The sequence below is a fragment of the Silurus aristotelis genome (genome assembly GCF_946808225.1).
Source record: "Silurus aristotelis genome assembly, chromosome: 8".
In the NCBI taxonomy this organism is placed as follows: Eukaryota; Metazoa; Chordata; class Actinopteri; order Siluriformes; family Siluridae; genus Silurus; species Silurus aristotelis.
Window position 1 is genome coordinate 30,595,062 of NC_139581.1, and position 22,500 is coordinate 30,617,561.

General features: G+C 42.5%; 1 protein-coding gene across 1 annotated transcript in view; it reads right to left on the minus strand.

Annotated features, from left to right (window-relative positions):
• Window positions 1–22,500, minus strand: part of lrfn1 (leucine rich repeat and fibronectin type III domain containing 1) — a 106,274-nt gene that overhangs the window by 81,947 nt on the left and 1,827 nt on the right. The gene's annotated exons all lie outside the window — the stretch shown is intronic.

Below are 22,500 nucleotides of genomic sequence, written 5' to 3' on the forward strand. Positions count from 1 at the left end.
AAATACCACTACAGACCACCACAAACTCCTAACATACCACTACAGACCACCACAAACGCCTAACATACCACTACAGACCACCACAAACGCCTAACATACCACTACAGACCACCACAAACTCCTAACATACCACTACAGACCACCACAAACTCCTAACATACCACTACAGACCACCACAAACTCCTAACATACCACTACAGACCACCACAAACGCCTAACATACCACTACAGACCACCACAAACTCCTAACATACCACTACAGACCACCACAAACTCCTAACATACCACTACAGACCACCACAAACGCCTAACATACCACTACAGACCACCACAAACTCCTAACATACCACTACAGACCACCACAAACTCCTAACATACCACTACAGACCACCACAAACTCCTAACATACCACTACAGACCACCACAATCGCCTAAAATACCACTACAGACCACCACAAACGCCTAACATACCACTTCAGACCACCACAAACTCCTAACATACCACTACAGACCACCACAAACTCCTAACATACCACTACAGACCACCACAAACGCCTAACATACCACTACAGACCACCACAAACGCCTAACATACCACTACAGACCACCACAAACGCCTAACATACCACTACAGACCACCACAAAATCCTAACATACCACTTCAGACCACCACAAACTCCTAACATACCACTTCAGACCACCACAAACTCCTAAAATACCACTACAGACCACCACAAACTCCTAACATACCACTTCAGACCACCACAAACTCCTAACATACCACTTCAGACCACCACAAACGCCTAAAATACCACTACAGACCACCACAAACTCCTAACATACCACTACAGACCACCACAAACGCCTAACATACCACTTCAGACCACCACAAACTCCTAACATACCACTACAGACCACCACAAACTCCTAACATACCACTACAGACCACCACAAACTCCTAACATACCACTACAGACCACCACAAACTCCTAACATACCACTACAGACCACCACAAACGCCTAACATACCACTACAGACCACCACAAACGCCTAACATACCACTACAGACCACCACAAACGCCTAACATACCACTACAGACCACCACAAACTCCTAACATACCACTACAGACCACCACAAACTCCTAACATACCACTACAGACCACCACAAACTCCTAACATACCACTACAGACCACCACAAACTCCTAACATACCACTACAGACCACCACAAACGCCTAACATACCACTACAGACCACCACAAACGCCTAACATACCACTACAGACCACCACAAACGCCTAACATACCACTACAGACCACCACAAACTCCTAACATACCACTACAGACCACCACAAACGCCTAAAATACCACTACAGACCACCACAAACGCCTAAAATACCACTACAGACCACCACAAACGCCTAACATACCACTACAGACCACCACAAACGCCTAAAATACCACTACAGACCACCACAAACGCCTAACATACCACTACAGACCACCACAAACGCCTAAAATACCACTACAGACCACCACAAACTCCTAACATACCACTACAGACCACCACAAACGCCTAACATACCACTACAGACCACCACAAACTCCTAACATACCACTACAGACCACCACAAACGCCTAACATACCACTACAGACCACCACAAACGCCTAACATACCACTACAGACCACCACAAACTCCTAACATACCACTTCAGACCACCACAAACTCCTAACATACCACTTCAGACCACCACAAACTCCTAAAATACCACTACAGACCACCACAAACTCCTAACATACCACTACAGACCACCACAAACTCCTAACATACCACTTCAGACCACCACAAACGCCTAAAATACCACTACAGACCACCACAAACGCCTAACATACCACTACAGACCACCACAAACGCCTAACATACCACTACAGACCACCACAAACGCCTAAAATACCACTACAGACCACCACAAACGCCTAACATACCACTACAGACCACCACAAACTCCTAACATACCACTACAGACCACCACAAACTCCTAACATACCACTACAGACCACCACAAACTCCTAACATACCACTACAGACCACCACAAACGCCTAACATACCACTACAGACCACCACAAACGCCTAACATACCACTACAGACCACCACAAACTCCTAACATACCACTTCAGACCACCACAAACTCCTAACATACCACTACAGACCACCACAAACTCCTAACATACCACTACAGACCACCACAAACTCCTAACATACCACTACAGACCACCACAAACTCCTAACATACCACTACAGACCACCACAAACGCCTAACATACCACTACAGACCACCACAAACGCCTAACATACCACTACAGACCACCACAAACTCCTAACATACCACTAAAGACCACCACAAACGCCTAACATACCACTACAGACCACCACAAACTCCTAACATACCACTACAGACCACCACAAACGCCTAACATACCACTACAGACCACCACAAACGCCTAACATACCACTACAGACCACCACAAACTCCTAACATACCACTACAGACCACCACAAACGCCTAACATACCACTACAGACCACCACAAACGCCTAACATACCACTACAGACCACCACAAACTCCTAATATACCACTACAGACCACCACAAACTCCTAACATACCACTACAGACCACCACAAACTCCTAACATACCACTACAGACCACCACAAACTCCTAACATACCACTACAGACCACCACATATTGCTAAAATACCACTACAGACCACCACAAACTCCTAACATACCACTACAGACCACCACAAACTCCTAACATACCACTACAGACCACCACAAACTCCTAACATACCACTACAGACCACCACAAACGCCCAACATACCACTACAGACCACCACAAACTCCTAAAATACCACTACAGACCACCACAAACTCCTAACATACCACTTCAGACCACCACAAACTCCTAAAATACCACTACAGACCACCACAAACTCCTAACATACCACTACAGACCACCACAAACTCCTAACATACCACTACAGACCACCACAAACTCCTAACATACCACTACAGACCACCACAAACTCCTAACATACCACTACAGACCACCACAAACGCCTAAAATACAACTACAGACCACCACATATTGCTAAAATACCACTACAGACCACCACATACTGCTAAAATACCACTACAGACCACCACAAAATACCTCAGACTGCTTTAGACCATCCCAGACGGGCACAGAATGTTCCAGACTGCACTAAGAAAAGCTCCGGAAGGTGTTTTTATTTGGTATTCTTTTGTAGGCTTTTGTTTTTGTTATCAGAAACACGTTTTGTGTGGTTTTTTTTTTAAAGCAAAGGAATAAACACCACATTAAAACACGTCTCTTACGCTATCGTGAATTATTCATTACTGCGCTGTAACATTTAGAACGTCACTGAACGTTATCGAAGAAAAACGAGGCCTCGAAGGTTAATGCTTTTATTTCTGCTAAACGTATTCCACACTCGGGTTCGGCTCAGAAACACTAATTAGTCGCTCGTCTCAAGTCAACAGGATTTCTATCCGTAATGAAAGCGTGCTACTGTTGAAATTCAGACGGGGCTTTGAAAGCGGAGGCGAGGAAAAACACAGCAAAGGTCAACGTGTCATATCGCCATAATCCTCTAAATTACCATGGCCTGAAAAATCAGCAGCTCGAAGAGACGGCACGGTCCAGCCATCAAACACGAGCCGCGGAGAGATGAGTAATTTACAGGCTGATCGTAATTCAGTGTGTGTGTGTGTGTGTGTGTGTGTGTGTGTGTGTGTGTGTGTGGTTGTGTGTGTGTGTGGGGGGGGGGGTTGGATAATGGACCTGAGAGGATATTTCAGCAGGGGGAATTAGTTCACCAATGCCACGGTTTGATGACACCAATCCAGGAATCCAAAGTCATTAATTTGTTTACCATCTAAAGCGAGTCAATCTCCTTGGCTTCTCAGACGTGTGTGTGTGTGTGTGTGTGTGTGTGTGTTCACTCATATTTAGTCCTTTGTAAGAGGGACCAAGAACATTCTCACACTGGGCCTCAGCTTGCCAGTGTGAGAATGCTTAGTTAGGAGAAAAGTAATGGCACCCAGTAGGAGCAGGGGTTTAGTGTTTTAAACATGCTGTGTGTGTGTGTGTGTGTGTGTGTGTGTGTGTGTGTGTGTGTGTGTGTGTGTGTGTGTGTGTGTGGCAGGCCTGTTCAGCATGCCTGGACTTCATCTTTCAACCTTAAAATGACAAATCACTAGAAACACTATGGTACACACACACACACACACACACACACACACACACACACACACACACACACACAGCTGAAACCTGCTAGAACCATTTAGAACCAGTTTACCCAGTCCAAACCAGTTTTATTAACCAGCTGGAACTACCTGAAACCAGTTAGAGCCAGTATAACCATCCAGCTAGAATTCAACTAGCGAGTCTAACCAGCAGAATCTGGTCAGATAACACACACACACACACACACACACACACACACACACACACACACACACACACACACAGAGTTCGTAAAAACTAGGCGCAAACCCTGATTAGCATGTTCCGTATCTAATGCCCAGGATTCCTCTCCCCACATGTGAGGAACGTGGGGTGATGCAGAGGAAGTGTAATCACACACACTGATCAAACGCAGCATGAAGAACCACAGAGCTGCTTTGATTAGCTGAGAAAAAGAACCTTGTCTCCTATTAGCACAAAGCAATTATGAAATCCGAGTGAGATTAGCACCTGAAAGCAAATCAGGATTCGAAATCTGTTCCACTCTGAAAAATTCATCGTTCTGCTGCTTTGTAGAAGAACTGTTTCTAATCGAGAATCCTGATAATCCTACACCAATCCTACAGCAAGAACATCTGAAATATCTAAAAGTGGAGACTAACACGGTGCTAATAAAAGGGCCGTGAATCGCTAATCGCTAAACTCCTGACAGGTTCTGGGTAATAAAGGAGAAAATAATCACATCAATGATCATGATGTTTCTACCACACAGTTACAAGTACAAGTGTTCCAAACAGAACCTTAAAAAACCCTTAAAGAACCTGAAATATACCAGATTGGAGTGTTCCACTTGATGATCCATTAAGATCTGCTTTCCATGGGTTGGAAGTGTGTGGAAGATCTCCTTCTAAAGAGCTTCAACCCTATTGAACATGAGGAATGTGAAGAGGCCTGGGCTGCAGTTACTGCTCACCTCACCTACATCAGTACCTGATCTCCACAAGTACACTCCAAAATCTAGTGGAACATCTTCCCAGGAGAGCAGAGCTTATTACAACAGCAAATGGTGATTAAGTGTGGAATGAGATGTTCAAAAAGGAAGCACAAAACAATGTTATGGTCAGGTGTCCACAAACTTTTGAATAAATTGTGTGTATACATGCGTATTAACCAGATCTTGATGGTTTTTACTGGATAGAGAAGGTTTCATGGTTCTGGGTCTCCTGTAAAGTTCTATTTAAATCCCTTTGATGTACATCTGTTTATATATGTTTCATGAGGAATGATAAATCCTTCTGCAGATATCGTTTCCATGTAGCTCCATGTGTACAGAGTCACACTTTGCTGGTGCAAAGCGACTGTTTGGGTTTATAATTCTGTGTGTTTTTCAGATTCCCTCAAGGAGCTTTAAAAGCCTGAAGCTTGTAAAAGTACAAAAATAATCACTGTTTTGCCACCAAGTTATCAACCGTCTATCTGTCTTACTACTATGACCAGAAGGGCCAATTATTTTAGCAAGCACACACACACACACACACACACACACACACACACACACACACACACACGGGAAACGTGAAAAAATTCCACCCATCAATCATGATTTTCGTCAGGGAAAAGTCAGCAGCTGCAAGATAAATAATGGCTGTCAGAGCGTCCAATCAAACGACATGTTCCGGCTCGGTGAATAATAAATACATGCTACGTGTCATTAGCATCCTCACACACTGAGCTGTCATGAGCGCACACGCACACACACACACACACACACACACACACACACACACTCTCTTATCTGGCAGATCTCCAAGCTACGCACCTAGTTTAGCCCTGAATATTGTTAGCTATTTCAGCTAACCCGTTAAGATAGAGTACCCTATTAATGCACTAATCCAGCATTGTTACCGTTTCTATAGTAACAGAGACATTTATTTGGAAGGAGTCTCCAGTGTCAGTGCTTTGTGACTTCTTCATACATCATCAGGACAGATGGAGGAGTTTATACTTTAGCTTATACAGTGAGGAAAATAAGTATTTGAACACCCTGCTATTTTGCAAGTTCTCCCATTTAGAAATCATGAAGGGGTCTGAAATTGTCATCGTAGGTGCATGTCCACTGTGAGAGACATAATCTAAACAAAAAAAATCCAGAAATCACAATGTATGATTTTTTAACTATTTATTTGTACTTATTGCAGCTGCAAATAAGTATTTGAACACCTGAGAAAGTCAAACGTTCTATTTTGGTCTCATCTGACCACATGACTTTCTCCCATGACTCCTCTGGATCATCCAAATGGTCATTGGCAAACTTAAGACGTGCCTGGACATGTGCTGGTTTAAGCAGGGGAACCTTCCGTTCCATGCATGATTTCAAACCATGACGTCTTACTGTATTACCAACAGTAACCTTGGAAACGGTGGTCCCAGCTCTTTTCAGGTCATTGACCAGCTCCTCCCCTGTAGTTCTGGGCTGATTTCTCACCTTCCTTAGGATCACTGAGACCCCCACGAGGTCAGCTAACAACCTCAAACAGGTGCATCTCATTTTAAAGGCAGACTAACAGGTCTTTGAGGGTCAGAATTCTAGCTGATAGACAGGTGTTTAAATATTTATTTGCAGCTGTATCATACAAATAAATAGTTTAAAAATCATATATTGTGACTTCTGGATTTTTTTTTTTTAGATTATGTCTCTCACAGTGGACATGCACCTACGATGACAATTTCAGACCCCTCCATGATTTCTAAGTGGGAGAACTTGCAAAATAGCAGGGTGTTCAAATACTTATTTTCCTCACTGTAACAGTTAAACTAAACACACATTCTATCCAATCAGAATCCAGAACTGATTCTGTTATCTATAGAAGAATCTATAACGTACAAGGTGCTATCAAAAAGTTTGGAGACCACTTTTGTAAGACGTCAACAGATGGCAGTTGTACTCACAGTCACAGGGAGCACCGACTATCATAAATCAGTGCGCCAAAAGACATCATCCTGTGAACATCTGGAGCGGTGCAACTGGTGCTATTCTGGTGGAGCAGCCTGTCACAGAGCTTCTCCTCACACGTACTGTAAAGTTCTCACTGGAAACAACATGATCTCACTTCCGCACCACCCTATTTGCCAGATTTGGCTCCTGCGGACTTCACCCTCTTCCAGAAGATGAAGATCTGTGGAGGTGACGGTTTAGTGGTTAAGGCAATAGACTTTGCATCTGAAGATCATTAGGTTAAATCCCAGCCACACTAAGGGCCATTTCTAGGCCCCTGAGCATGGCCTTTAACCCAATAATTGCTCAACCAAATGCCGTAAACATAATGTAAGAGCCGGCTTGCAGTTTTCACACCGTTTAGATTGGAGAAGACTTCTATGACATGTTCCAGAAGAACTCTGGGAGGCGCTGTATTGCTGTGCAAGGGGACTATTTTGAAGGTGATTGTGTGGAAACATAGATAAATAAATAGAGCGAGTCTCCAAACGTTTTAATACCACCTCGTAGCATCTTCTGTAAATGACAGAATCTTTAGCACATCCTGTTGTTACCACGTCAGGTTGTAAGTGATACACAGTATATCAAAGTTTAACAATATTCTTTTATTTTATTGTTTCATGACTAACTCTATTGTAGTGTTTTTTTTTTTTGTAGCTATCCAGCCAAAAAGATGAACAGTTGGTGAAACATTTGTGCATTTAAGAGTTAAAACGCCTCAACACTAGATAGGCATTACGCAGTTATTTATCAAACGGCGACACTTTGAGAGATACTGCGGCTTGATGGATTGTGTACTTATGGTGAGAGATAGTGAGGGAAACAGAACAGCCGGAGAAAACCTCCGGCTTCAACCACTGAGCGTGTTGTGTTGTTTTCGATTGGAAGCGATTTTATTTACTGGAGAAAACACATCATGGCCGTGACCTCCATCATTTCCTTTTGTGCCAAAATCAATCCAAATCTTTATCCAGAACCGGAACACTAGATGAGGATTCGCGATGTTGCTGGAACACTGAAACTGGAACACTTGTTGAAGAATCCGCACTCAGGCACAGTCTGAATGCAATGCAGTTTCTGACTAGTGATGAGTTGTTTCTGAACGATTCCTTCATTTATTTTCTACTGGATGCGGGGCATGAGCAATGCATCGCAAAGTCATCCCTTGACTCTTCTAGTGTGAGTCGTTTGTTCTTTTGTCGCGTGACTTCCAGAGACGAGATGCAGTTACAGTGAGGAAAATAAGTATTTGAACACCCTGCTATTTTGCAAGTTCTCCCACTTAGTAATCATGGAGGGGTCTGAAATTGTCATCGTAGGTGCATGTCCACTGTGAGAGACATAATCTAAAAAAAAAATCCAGAAATCACAATGTATGATTTTTAAACTATTTATTTGTATGATGCAGCTGCAAATAAGTATTTGAACACCTGAGAAAGTCAATGTTAATATTTGGTACAGGAGCCTTTGTTTGCAATTACAGAGGTCAAACGTTTCCTGTAGTTTTTCACCAGGTTTGCACACACTGCAGGAGGGATTTTGGTCCACTCTTCCACACAGATCTTCTCTAGATCAGTCAGGTTTCTGGCCTGTCGCTGAGAAACACGGAGTTTGAGCTCCCTCCAAAGATTCTCTATTGGGTTTAGGTCTGGAGACTGGCTAGGCCACACCAGAACCTTGATATGCTTCTTACAGAGCCACTCCTTGGTTATCCTGGCTGTGTGCTTCGGGTCATTGTCATGTTGGAAGACCCAGCCTCGACCCATCTTCAATGCTCTAACTGAGGGAAGGAGGTTGTTCCCCAAAATCTCGCAATACATGGCCCCAGTCATCCTCTCCTTAATACAGTGCAGTCGCCCTGTCCCATGTGCAGAAAAACACCCCCAAAGCATGATGCTACCACCCCCATGCTTCACAGTAGGGATGGTGTTCCTGGGATGGTACTCATCATTCTTCTTCCTCCAAACACGTTTAGTGGCATTATGACCCAAACGTTCTATTTTGGTCTCATCTGACCACATGACTTTCTCCCATGACTCCTCTGGATCATCCAAATGGTCATTGGCAAACTTAAGACGTGCCTGGACATGTGCTGGTTTAAGCAGGGGAACCTACCGTGCCATAAATGATTTCAAACCATGACGTCTTAGTGTATTACCAACAGTAACCTTGGAAACGGTGGTCCCAGCTCTTTTCAGGTCATTGACCAGCTCCTCCCATGTAGTTATGGGCTGATTTCTCACCTTCCTTAGGATCATTGAGACCCCACGAGGTGAGATCTTGCATGGAGCCCCAGTCCGAGGGCGATTGACAGTCATGTTTAGCTTCTTCCATTTTCTAATGATTGCTCCAACAGTGGACCTTTTTTCACCAAGCTGCTTGGCAATTTCCCCGTAGCCCTTTCCAGCCTTGTGGAGGTGTACAATTTTGTCTCTAGTGTCTTTGGACAGCTCTTTGGTCTTGGCCATGTTAGTAGTTGGATTCTTACTGATTGTATGGGGTGGACAGGTGTCTTTATGCAGCTAACGACCTCAAACAGGTGCATCTAATTTAGGATAATAAATGTAGTGGAGGTGGACATTTTAAAGGCAGACTAACAGGTCTTTGAGGGTCAGAATTCTAGCTGATAGACAGGTGTTCAAATACTTATTTGCAGCTGTATCATACAAATAAATAGTTTAAAAATTATACATTGTGATTTCTGGATTTTTTTTTTGATTATGTCTCTTACAGTGGACATGCACCTACGATGACAATTTCAGACCCTCTATGATTTCTGACTGGGAGAACTTGCAAAATAGCAACGTGTTCAAATACTTATTTTCCTCACTGTATATATACATACAGTTAAAGCTGGTTTATGCAGACGTGTTGGGCATCTGCTTATTGATCTGATTACCTGATTAAAAGAATAAAATGGAGCAAATTATTAAAAAGAAATTCGTTCATTTTGATGAACAAGATTCAAAGAACCGAGTCAGTAAACTGATCTGATTCAGTCTGTTCTTTAGTCTGAGTAATATCAGCTACCTGGGGACTTGAACGCTGTTTTACTGACCTCCTTTTACATTCGCGTTCATCAGTAGTCATAAACAGATCGAAAGCATCAGAGCTCTTTTGCTTCCATGTAATCAGAATATTGGCAGGAAGATCAGTCATAGTTAGTTTATTGATGAACTAATCATTAGGTCACCTTGTCCTGTACCTTTCACCTTTCTGATCCATGAGATAATTCAACAAAATGACACGTCATGTCTTCTCTGTTATCAGTGTTTACCCGAATTACCAAGGAATTACTGTATACGAGACTAAAAAACGATGCAATGCAACCTAAAAACATCGCTAGCCTTGTGCGCATGCTACTTCAACTGACAGTCAAGTATTACATTTGTGTGAGCTCATTTCTGCTCTTGAACATAAATCAGACAAAAATAAATACTTTAAATGCCACTTTTCTTCTCTTGATTTTGACCACCCACCTTCTCTAGAGGTAACAGATCGCTGGGCCAAATCATGGCACCGAACTGTAATTATCATCTCTGCCCAGATGGCGCTGTTAAGGGTTCATCTTCTGTTCCTTACTGACATCTTTTACCTGAGAAGGTCCATTACCTTGAAGAATAACTCTTTGAAGGTACATAAATGGGCCTTATGGTATAATTTTGTACCTTAAATTACCACGCATAAGGTGCAAGGATAATGATCGGATCAGTTCTTGCATATCTTATGCTTCTTATTCCTTAGAGATATTAACATTATGCTGATTTGCTGCGTCCATTTCTAAGTTCTTGCAGACATTTTTATGCAGGCCATACATTTGGTTGATGCTTTTATATAAACGTTGGTGGCCTTGATCAAGAAACCAGCGGTAGCAGCTTGGAGGTGCTGCGATTTTTAATCACAACCTACTAATCAAATGTTTAAGCTTCTGAGCTACAACTGAGCTTTATGTGATCTCTCATACTTTTAACCCTCTGTCCTTAGGTCTGGTCTAATATAATACCCCAATACCCCTCTGATACAATAACCTTTACATCTGGTCTAATATAATACCCCAATACCCCTCTGATACAATAACCCTTAGGTCTGGTCTAATATAATACCCCAATACCCCTCTGATACAATAACCCTTAGGTCTGGTCTAATATAATACCCTAATACCCCTCTGATACAATAACCCTTAGGTCTGGTCTAATATAATACCCCAAAACCCCTCTGATACAATAACCCTTAGGTCTGGTCTAATATAATACCCCAATACCCCTCTGATACAATAACCCTTAGGTCTGGTCTAATATAATACCCTAATACCCCTCTGATACAATAACCCTTAGGTCTGGTCTAATATATTACCCCAATACCCCTCTGATACAATAACCCTTATGTCTGGTCTAATATAATACCCTAATACCCCTCTGATACAATAACCTTTAGGTCTGGTCTAATATAATACCCCAATACCCCTCTGATACAATAACCTTTACATCTGGTCTAATATAATACCCTAATACCCCTCTGATACAATAACCTTTAGGTCTGGTCTAATATAATACCCCAAAACCCCTCTGATACAATAACCCTTAGGTCTGGTCTAATATAATACCCCAATACCCCTCTGATACAATAACCCTTAGGTCTGGTCTAATATAATACCCCAATACCCCTCTGATACAATAACCTTTACATCTGGTCTAATATAATACCCTAATACCCCTCTGATACAATAACCTTTAGGTCTGGTCTAATATAATACCCCAATACCCCTCTGATACAATAACCCTTAGGTCTGGTCTAATATAATACCCCAATACCCCTCTGATACAATAACCCTTAGGTCTGGTCTAATATAATACCCCAATACCCCTCTGATACAATAACATTTGATCTTATCTAATGTAATAACAATGTAATTAAACTTTATCTAATCTAATATGATACCCCTCTGATTGGATAAACCTTGGGTCTGGTCTAATTTAAGTGTATTTCTATGTTCTAAATTACGTTTTCCAAAGTAACTCATCAGTTCTGTTCCCTCTGCATCTTTGTTTCATAGAAACCCCCTCATATTCTACATGGTTTCACAAGTTTTGGCCACTTGAGATGTTTTTATTAGAAAAAGAGTTCTTTTGGACATTTCTATGTTTGATCTTTGCCACTTGTTTAGACCTTTACTAGTATGACATGTGAAAGCTTGTAGCTCCTCATACATTTATATTCTTTCCATTAATGCCATGACAGATGCTCTTCTCCAAAATTGTCCCATTTTTACAACTGAGCAGTTGATGGATGCTGAAAGGCCCCGCATTGGCAGTGAGATGGTGCTAGGACTTGAACTTGTGACATTCCAATCAGAAGTCCAACGTCTTATTCACTGAGCTGCCACGTCCCCTACAAGAACTTTCACTGTCTCTGTCTGGATAACAGGCTTCTGGATTGCCTTTGCAGACTAATCCTTTAGTCTGATATATTACTACTTTTGTTTCAACCGGTCTAAGGTTAAACCCTGTTCTTGCTGAATATCCACTGGTGGGATTTCTGCTTCTTAGGCAGCTCTGTGAGGATGTGGATTATTCTCCTCCACAGCCAAAAAAGAGATTGATTTCCTAAAGAATGTCATGGATAGTGTTAGCTATCAACACTTCACTGCTAATTCCAAAAGAATTCCTTTTCATCCAAATTACACAGCAGCTGTCAAAGATATATTTCAGATTTACCCCCAGGATCAACTTCAAGATCTTCACTAAGATTTATTCATCCTAAAGTCCTCATCATCAGGAGTGAAATAAAGGCAAAATTATAAAGTTCAAGATGTTCCACAGGGAAGTTTTTTAACACAGGGTCATTTCAGTCACCATCCATCACTCCTTATGTAAGAGGTGGTAGCAAAACTTTTGGAGACTTGCTCTGTTTACAAGAAAGTACTTTATTTATCTGTTTCCACACCGTCACCTCCCACAGTCCCTTTGCACAGCAATACAGCACCTCCCAGTGTTCTTCTGGAATGTGTCCTGGAAGTCTTCTTTTGAGGACGATCTCCGCGAGGGTGTCAAAACGGCGAGCAGGATCTTCATCTCGCCGGGAAGAGGGTGAAGTCCGCAAATCTGGATCGTCCTCTGAAGATCATTGTGCACAAGTTGAGTCAAGCTCTCATCGCCTTCCAGTGATGTTCTTTCGCTCTTGAAGCTCGAGTGCCCTCAAAACACCTCGAACACTCGTTGCACCGTATGTCAAAAGTATGTCACATCAAACATCTGTGTGGCAGATTTGCCCACTTTCACACAGAATTCCACGTTCTAAATCGTTCTAAACTCCTGAAATCGTAGACGTGATCAGAATAGTACCAGATACACCATTAGTCACAGAACTTTCTGGTACCACCTCGTACAACTTTAGGGGTTGATTGTCTTTCTGTCCTGCGAGACGTGACCAAAAGGACTTGTTTTTTGGATTTGTTGAGCTTCTAAATAGCATGAAAAGAAAGATTTCTTTCATCCAGGGTTGAGATACTGCACAGGGCAATAGGTATAACAGGAAGAACATCACTTTTAGCATACAGATGAAGGATTGAACTTTGCTAGGATTGATCATAATGACTAGCAGGTTCAGTTGTTTGCATAATTGACTGCTACAAATTTTGAATGGTGGAAAATAGAAAACACTACGGCAGTGGACTTGAGGTGATTATTAGCATTGGTTAGCATACTGTACTAGCACTAGTTAGCTTGATTAGCTAATGCGGGTGAGACGAAAGACGTGGTGTTTGGATGCTCATTTAGCAAATGATCCATTTTCACCAAAAAATCAAGCTGTAAGAACATCGAGGCTGGGTAGAAGATTTCCTGCCATGCCTTGCGGCTGGTTATTTTAAAAATAAACACTGGCATGCCTCTCAGCTTGCGCCTCATGAAATGAGGTTTAATTTTATCCTTGTTGACACCAAACATCAGGAATACACCAGGCTCCTCGGCTCGGGTCTGATTAAATAATATACATTCTTGGTAGACGATTTTCTTCACAGGTGTTAGGAGAGGGAACGTCAGCTTACTTTAGCGACGATGATAACTAGCTTTGTAGCTTCCATTGCATACAAGAGTAAGGGATGAGAGGTTTGATATGTGTTCCTAGTTATTGAGCTAAACAATACTCATAGTGATTATTTCACTTTATTTATCTGCTGACTGGATGAAAAATCTGCCAGATTAGCTTCATCTAGACCCATAAACGGCTAAAGTCAGCAAATTTATTGTTTCTTTTCTATAAAACTTGGCAGAAGCCTGGCTTCTGTTGGAGTCTTGCATTTACATTCCAGCTCTATTCTGCAAAATATTGCACACATGCCGTTTGAGGACGTTAGCGTAGACTTTGTCTATAACAAACACCTCCACGGGATAAACATCTGTTCTCTGCTGAGCTCTCGCACCCTTCCAGATACCATCAGCATTTCAGGATGGAAGTGGAAACTGCTGACCTGAAGTGCTGATAATAGCACAAATCTTCAGCAGAGTTGAAACCAGCAGGACGTTACACATGGCCTACTTTAACTCCCAATGACTGTTAAATATCATTTACATTTTTCTCATCCATCCTGATCACACAAAACGCAGATGTTCCTTCTGCTCATATAATCTTTTTTTCGAAAGCAATAAAGATGAAGGAGAGGAAAATGAAATCGAACACCAGAGATCTGTGTGTACCTTTACTCGTATAGTTGTTGTGTCGACTTCCTGCAGGGATTCTTAGCTTAGCGTTTCTCAGATTAGCCATTAGATCATTAATCTGGTAGATGATGATAAATCTAGGACTGGATGTATGAGCAGAGAGCAGATTAGTAACTGGTCAGGTGGTACTGGTCAGGAAAACTCAGCGGGGTTTGCTGGTTAGATAGTTACCACAACATTTTTATCGTAGACATGTTAATTAGCTAGCAGGAGCAGGACTGGTCAGTTTCATTAATTAGCTGAAGAAGGAAATGGTACCACGGCGTGGTATTTGGTCAGTGTTGAGAATTAGCTGGCATGTGATTGGTCAGTGTTGAGAATTAGCAGTTCCAGACTGACAGATGGAGGCTTCACACACAGCTTTTACACCTCACAATAGTGCACACACACACACACACACACATACACAGACACACACACACACACACCCTTGGGACGGCTCTCCCTGTGTGTCCATAACACACTTACACAGTGATGACATTATTAAGAGCACTGGCCGTGTCTCCAGCCCCCGCGGCGTTCCGTCCACACCACGCTAACGCTGCTACTGCTGTACTGATCATTTCATACCTTCATTACCTCCATAATAAACACAACACTGATTATAGTGTTCACGAGACCTACTGCATTTATTCATAATGAGGATGATGAGGGAAGTGATGAGAGGTTAAGGAGGTGATGAGAGGATGAAAGGATGAGGAGATAAGGATGAGAGGATTAGCAAGAGGTGATAAGGAAGTGAGGCGGTGAGGAAAAGAGGATGAGGTAATGAGAGGATGAGAGGATTAGGAGGAGGTGATAGGGAAGTGAGGAGTTAAGGATGAGAGGATGAGGTGAGGATGAGAGGATCAGGAGATGATGAAGAGGAGGTGATAAGCAGGTGAGGGTGAGAGGATGATCAAAGGATAAGTCTCTTCATGTCTCTCTTTTAGTCTGTTATTCATAATTTTTTCTGCTCTATTCTCAATCAATCCATTTTCTCCTCCTGCTCCATTTCTGTCTTTATTCTCAGTCCATCTTTCTCTTTTTGTCATTTCTCCTGTCTGTCCATTTTTACCTTCATCGCTCTCCTTCTCATATTTCTCCAACTTTGACTTATTTATCTCCATTTTTCTTTCTCCTCCTTATTTCCAATTACTCTCCCTCTTTTTTTATCTTCTTCTATCTCTCTCTTTCTCTCTCTCTCTCTCTCTCCCTCTCTCTACCTTGCCTGAAGAAACAGGCCCATGTGAGGTCTGTGCTGTTTTTCTTCTTCCTCTTCACGCTGATTTTCCCACCAATGGCACTTCTGACAGGCGTAAAAGCTTCTGTAAACCTCTCTGTCCTGTCATAGCACAGCACAACACTCCTCTTTTTATTCCAATTTACAATGACTGGCAGTTACCTGAAAGTCTGGAAGCCCCGCCTCTCTCTATCCAGTGTGATATCAGGGAAAAAGGCGGGGCTTCCAGACTTTCAGGTAACTGCCAGTCATTGTGGATACATACGGTGATTGGTTCATCTGTCATTTAAATTCGTTCTGTAGAAAATAGATTTCTGTGTAACTGCGCTGTTAAAATAGAGAGCTCACGTGTAAAACGTGTGCAGGTGAGGGGCAGGGCTAGTGCTCTGCCATCTCCAACTAGCGTTCCATGATATTAAAATGCAGAGCTCACGTGTAAAACGTGTGCAGGTGAGGGGCGGGGCTAGTGCTCAGAACTGAGATCCAGTGCAGGGTGAGGAGGTTTTCTGAAAGGGTGAAGGATCATGCTGGGGTTTCAGCTGCTGAGTAATTCAAAGCCGTAAGGTTGCATGGCTTCTGAACTTCTTGTACAGCGAGGTAGTGGAGGTTCATCTCTGCTCTGGTTCTCTTCAGTGTGATGCTGGCAGGCGGCCATTCAATTCCATCTTCTCTATCCTGCTGTGTCTTTCCTCCTGTTCCATCTTATCTTCTTAATTTAAACTCTGCTTCTTAATCAAGGAATCTTTCTCTCTCTCTCTCACACACTCTCTCTCTACCACTCTCTACCCATCTCTCTCTCTCTCTCTCTCTCTCTCTCTCTCTCTCTCTCTCTCTCTCTCTCTCTCTCTCTCTCTCTCTCTCTCTCTCTCTCTCTATCTGTCTCCTAACAGAAGCAGCCCAGAGAAGAAGCTATCCACCACTCCTGATCCCAATCCGTATATTACCGCTCTCTCTCACACACACACACACACACACACACACACACCTAAGCTCTAACACACCTGTTTCTACTTCCAGCTCAATCACTCTGGTTACTTCTTCAGCTTTCACACAGTTTTGCTTCTTTAGGGTTTTAGTTTTCTCACCAGCCCTGAAGAAGAAAAAGGGTTTTAATTGTGAGTGTTTATCCTCCAAAAACCCAGTGAACTCTGGTGTAATAAAACATTTCAGGCTGTTCTGTAGTAGTAAAAGAAGAAGGATCCTGGTCATGGTGGCAGCAGCAGAAGCTCTGCTTAATCATACTGAGAGCTGTGTGTTATCAGCTCTACTGCTTTCACTTCATAATAAGAGATGTTTTAGTGAAGAATAATTTGGATTTAGAAGGTTTTATTACTTAATAAAAATCTGCGGTCATGGCCCATGTGTTTCCCATCATCATGATGTTTAGAGAAGTGGTGATGGTTTGGAGATGATGGTGCCATTACCTATCCCAGCCCTGAATCCTTGACCTTGGTAGAAAGCGAGCGTGAGCTTTGACAGTCCGGTCTCGGGGATATTGATCTTGGTGTAGTGTTGATGAGCATGATGGCACCCGGCTGTCTGGATTTCATAAACAGCGTGCGAGCTGCTTAACACGCAGGGAGGCTGCGCTTATTATCGACCTGTCGTGTATAATAAAGAGGTTCGGAGAAAGCTTGGAAGCTCTCTGCAGTCAGCTGGTGTTCGTCACGGACGGCCAGGGAGCGAGCGAGCGGCGCTTTATTTCGCGTCCCGTCGGAGCTGAGCCAAGCAGACAGAGGATCTTTGAGGGACTCGTGGCTTTTTCACGCTCGTGTGGTGCTCGTGTTCGCTGGTGCACTGAGATTAGCGTGCGTTTGTTGACGAGGGCATTTTTTGGGTTTTTCATGATTAACGGAGAGAAGTCTAATTTGAGTCATAAATTATCACAAATTACTCATATATATATATATATATAAACCTAATGTTATAGCAGCTGCAAACAGTCTGTCTCTCCAATGGCTCTGTACAGTATCTCCTCCTGGATGGCTGGAGAACTGATGGTTATGATATCCAGAGGGACTTTATTTATCAGCTGTATAGCTATATAGCTGTATAACTAAGATAAATGAGGGTAAAGGCCCTTGCCCAAGGACCCCAACAGTGGCAGGTTGGTAGTGCTGGGATTTGAACCCATGACCTTTCAATCAGAGTCTAACATTTTATCCACTGAACTACCACTTCCCAGGTTTTCAAATTTCACACACACGATAAAGAACCCCTGGAGCAGAAAGAGTTAAGGGCCTTGCTCAAGAACCCCAACAGTGGCAGGTTGGTGGTGCTGGGATTTGAACCCCTGACCTTATGATCAGAGCTTTAAGCACTATGATGATAATGATGTGCTATTAGAGTTTTACCTCTGACTGTTAGAAAGCACTGACACTGGAGACTCCTTCCTACGTGTTACATAAACACACAACTTATTCATGTTTTTTTACAGCTTGCATTCATCAGGCAGGAGCTGTTGCTATAGAAACCATAAGGTATCAGAACACGTGCATTGAGCATTGATCCAAACCGATACTGTAATCAGAGCTGCTGTTATTAGGAATACATTTTTCTTCTGACAAATCACAACTGTTGAAGGCTACAGCATGTCAACAGTTGTGTTCTCTATTGCAGCTAAGAACACCTTCTTATTAAAACGGTTTAAATACCTTATCCTTAGCTCATTAGCATATTTTTAGGATAAGCGGTGTGATTTATAATAATCATTATTCAGCATCGTATTTTCTCAAACAGCTTCAAGGCTCAGGGCTGTGGCCTTAATGTAGGGATGCTAACACAATGTTGCTTAAAGGCTGGAAACATTTCATTAGCGACACGTGTGTGTGTGTGTGTGTGTGTGTGTGTGTGTGTGTGTGTGTGTGTGTGTGTGTGTGTGTGTGTATGAAACACGCACTTTCAGTGCACGTGTCTGCTGTCTGCGTTTAGCAACATCGCTAACACCCCTGAGTCTTACATTACTCACACGCTGACTCGGCTCACGAGGAAGTGAAAACTGATCCATGCTCACATGTGCAGAGAGAATCCACACGTGCAGCTGCTGAATAATCATAATCCTGATGTCACTTCCTGGTCTGTAGCTCCACCCCCCAAAAGAACATGTCCCTCATCTCTGTTGTACGTCTGCCCTCCTAATGTGCCTCTGCAGCCCTATGTCTTCTCACTGGCCACATTATTATCCTCCGACTTTATGATCTAATGAATCACGAGGGGAAACGGGATTCAGGTCCAGAGCTTGTGTTAACGTTCATATCCAACATCAAAAAGAGGAAGAAACATCCATGGCATGGTTACTGGAGTATTGAGAAGGTCAGAGGAGAAGCTCCAGTTCATAGAAAGGCTGTGGTGACTCAAAAAAAACCCTCTGTACAATGTGAGCAGAAAACCGTCTCAATGCTGTAGATCATCAGCCTCTTAGATATGGTGTTCTCTGCGGTGCTTTTCTGCTCAACATGGTTGTAGTGGTTATATGAGCCTTCTGGTGCCTTTCCATACTCTGGCTCTGTCTTTACTAAGTAAACATGACAGTTGGGATCTGAGCGATATCGTCAGAAAAGTATCGTGTCGATGTTGTCTGATTAAAATCGTAACGCCGAGACTTCTGGTTAAAAATACATAAAAAAATCAAAGAACGTTCAAGTTTATTTCCGTTGCGCTTTTTCACAATGGACATTTTCTCAAAGCAGCTTTACAGAACTTCAGAATTAAAGTGAATGATGTGTATTTATCCCTGATGAGCAGCCTGGGGTGAGGAACAAGAACAATAAAGTCCATCTTGCTACAGACTTGATTAATATTGGCACCCTAAAAAGTTCTCCATCCTGACTTTATCTTCTGGGTGTTTTTCTTCATCATCAGAACAGTGTTGTTCGGTTCTGACCCTATTCTATCTGTCTGGATTTACTCTGCGACTCGTATCCAGCTACACAGGTTCGACTTCTTTTCCTATAGAAATAAAAGGGCTGAGAGGAATTTAGCATGCCCTTTACACATCAGATGAAGAAAACAAATCATGTTTTCAGGTGACGCTCGGCTGGAATCCCTGCTCCGAGCTGCCGGAGCGCTAAATCTCTCCTCCCGGGTGATGTCAAGCGAACACAACGAAAACTAGCAAGTCACGTCACGCTGCTGTGTACGTCTGTTTATGAAAACTTATGATGGTAACATTTGTAGACACCTGAGCATAAGATTGGTGTGTGTATCTTTCTGAACATCTCATTTCACATGTGGTCACCATATAATAAGGTCCTCTGTTCTGGGAAGATGTTCCACTAGATTTTGTGGAGATACTAACATCGTTGTGGCGTAAAGAAACATCAGGTAGTGATGTAGGTGAGGTGAGGAGACCTGGGGTGCAGTCAGCGTTCACATTCATCATCTTCGATAGGGTTGGAGATCTATAGCAGGAGATCTTCCAACCCATGGAAAGCATTTCTTCATGAAGCTGTTTAGTGCATTTACATATTAATATTATGATCAATTCTGTTATGTTTTGCTCCTCATGTGCAAACCTTTTTTGAGAGTAACTGGCAACCCGTGATTTAAAGCCAGAATGCTTTCTAGACTAACTTTCATATATTATGATTATTATTATTATTATTATTATTATTATTATTAAAAACAGCTGGGTGTAGATGACTGATAATCCGACACGTGGCGATGACACGCGGCCGATATGATCCCACCACCGTACCTCGTACTGCACCGTTACAGAACCACGGAGGAGGAAAAAAATCAATAGTGCGCAGAGCAAAGCCGATAGTAATGCATGAGGTAATGCAAAACGCAGTCGATACCAAAACTGTGCAACACCAGTGCATTATTTTAGCTCACTGACTGAAACGGACAGAACCATACTCAAGTACTTACACCACCGCCCTTAACACACACACACACACACACACACACACACACACACCCTCACCACCCTCACCTTCATCCAAAACATCTCCACGTTTCCATAAATCTCCACGGATTATAGTTTATAATAATGTTTGCTAAAAACTCCTTCAATTTACCATGAAACTTCTGAATAAGTCCTACAATAAGTTGCCATCAGAATGTAAGTAATAAGTGGAGTGAGGGTGAAGCATGGTGGTGGAAGCATCATGTTATGGTTCTCCCTCCTGCTGTTGTACTGTATTTGTTCCACTTGTAAACTGATGCTTTGCCCAGGACTTATTTGTGATCGCTCCTCGGTCTGCCTGATGCTCTGTGTTTATTGGATGTTCTCCACCTGGGTTCCTCCAGGAGCAGGTGTTTTTATATTGAGGTACTGAGATCATGTAAGTGTTGAGGGTAATATCATCGCTGCTAGCGTATCCGTCTCTTCCTATTGCGTGATTCTGGACTGATTTTTGTGTGTGACGGCGACATCCTGCTGAAAACCATGCAGTGTAAATCTGTCTTTAAGCAGTTGATGCAGATAATCGGTACACGCCATCTGTCCGCTGCAAGCCGCTAACGTGACGACTACAAAGCTCCGATACCGAACCTGATGATATCGACGTCCATGCAGGAGGGAGTCTTCTGGGAATTAGTTGCTTGTGTGTAAATCCCATTTTCTGTACAGCAGCAGGATCAATGCTGCGACGCGTCTCTCCGATGAGACCGCGATTATCCACGCAACAAAAACTGCGCAGATGAATTGACACGCTCAGAAATAAAGGCACCCTTCTCACTCGGGAGCACGTTTTCTATTCGTTTCCAGAAGATCCATAAAGGAACCATGAACCGCCTTGAGACTTCCGATTTGTCTCTGTGTTTCCTTTTGAAACAGGAAGTTGATGTGCTTGAAACCTGACTGTAGATTAGCGAGCTAGCTATATATACAGCAGACGAGTGAACTTTGAGTAAACATTATTATTTAGAGAGTTTGAGAAGATGTACAGGCAGAAACATACTGATGAGGAATTATAGCTGTTAACTATCTGCATGTGTAGACTGAGACACGCCCCTGGAGGCGGGGCTTACCCGGTTTTGAGAGCACTGGCCTGGGGCAATTCTCTAAGCACTAAATTCCAGTACAGGAGGAGGCGCTGTAACATTTGAGTTATTTTACTCGAACTGATGAGTTTAGAGGTGAATATGAGCAAAATATCATTATTTGTAATTTATTTATTCATTTTAATTCAAATAAACGAAATCTATGTCTAAAAAATGCCTAATATGATCAAATTAGCATGTTATTGTGTTATATATAAATTATATATATATATTTTTATCGTGTATAGTGCACATGATATCTCGCCTAACTGATCGCAATATTGATTATAATATCG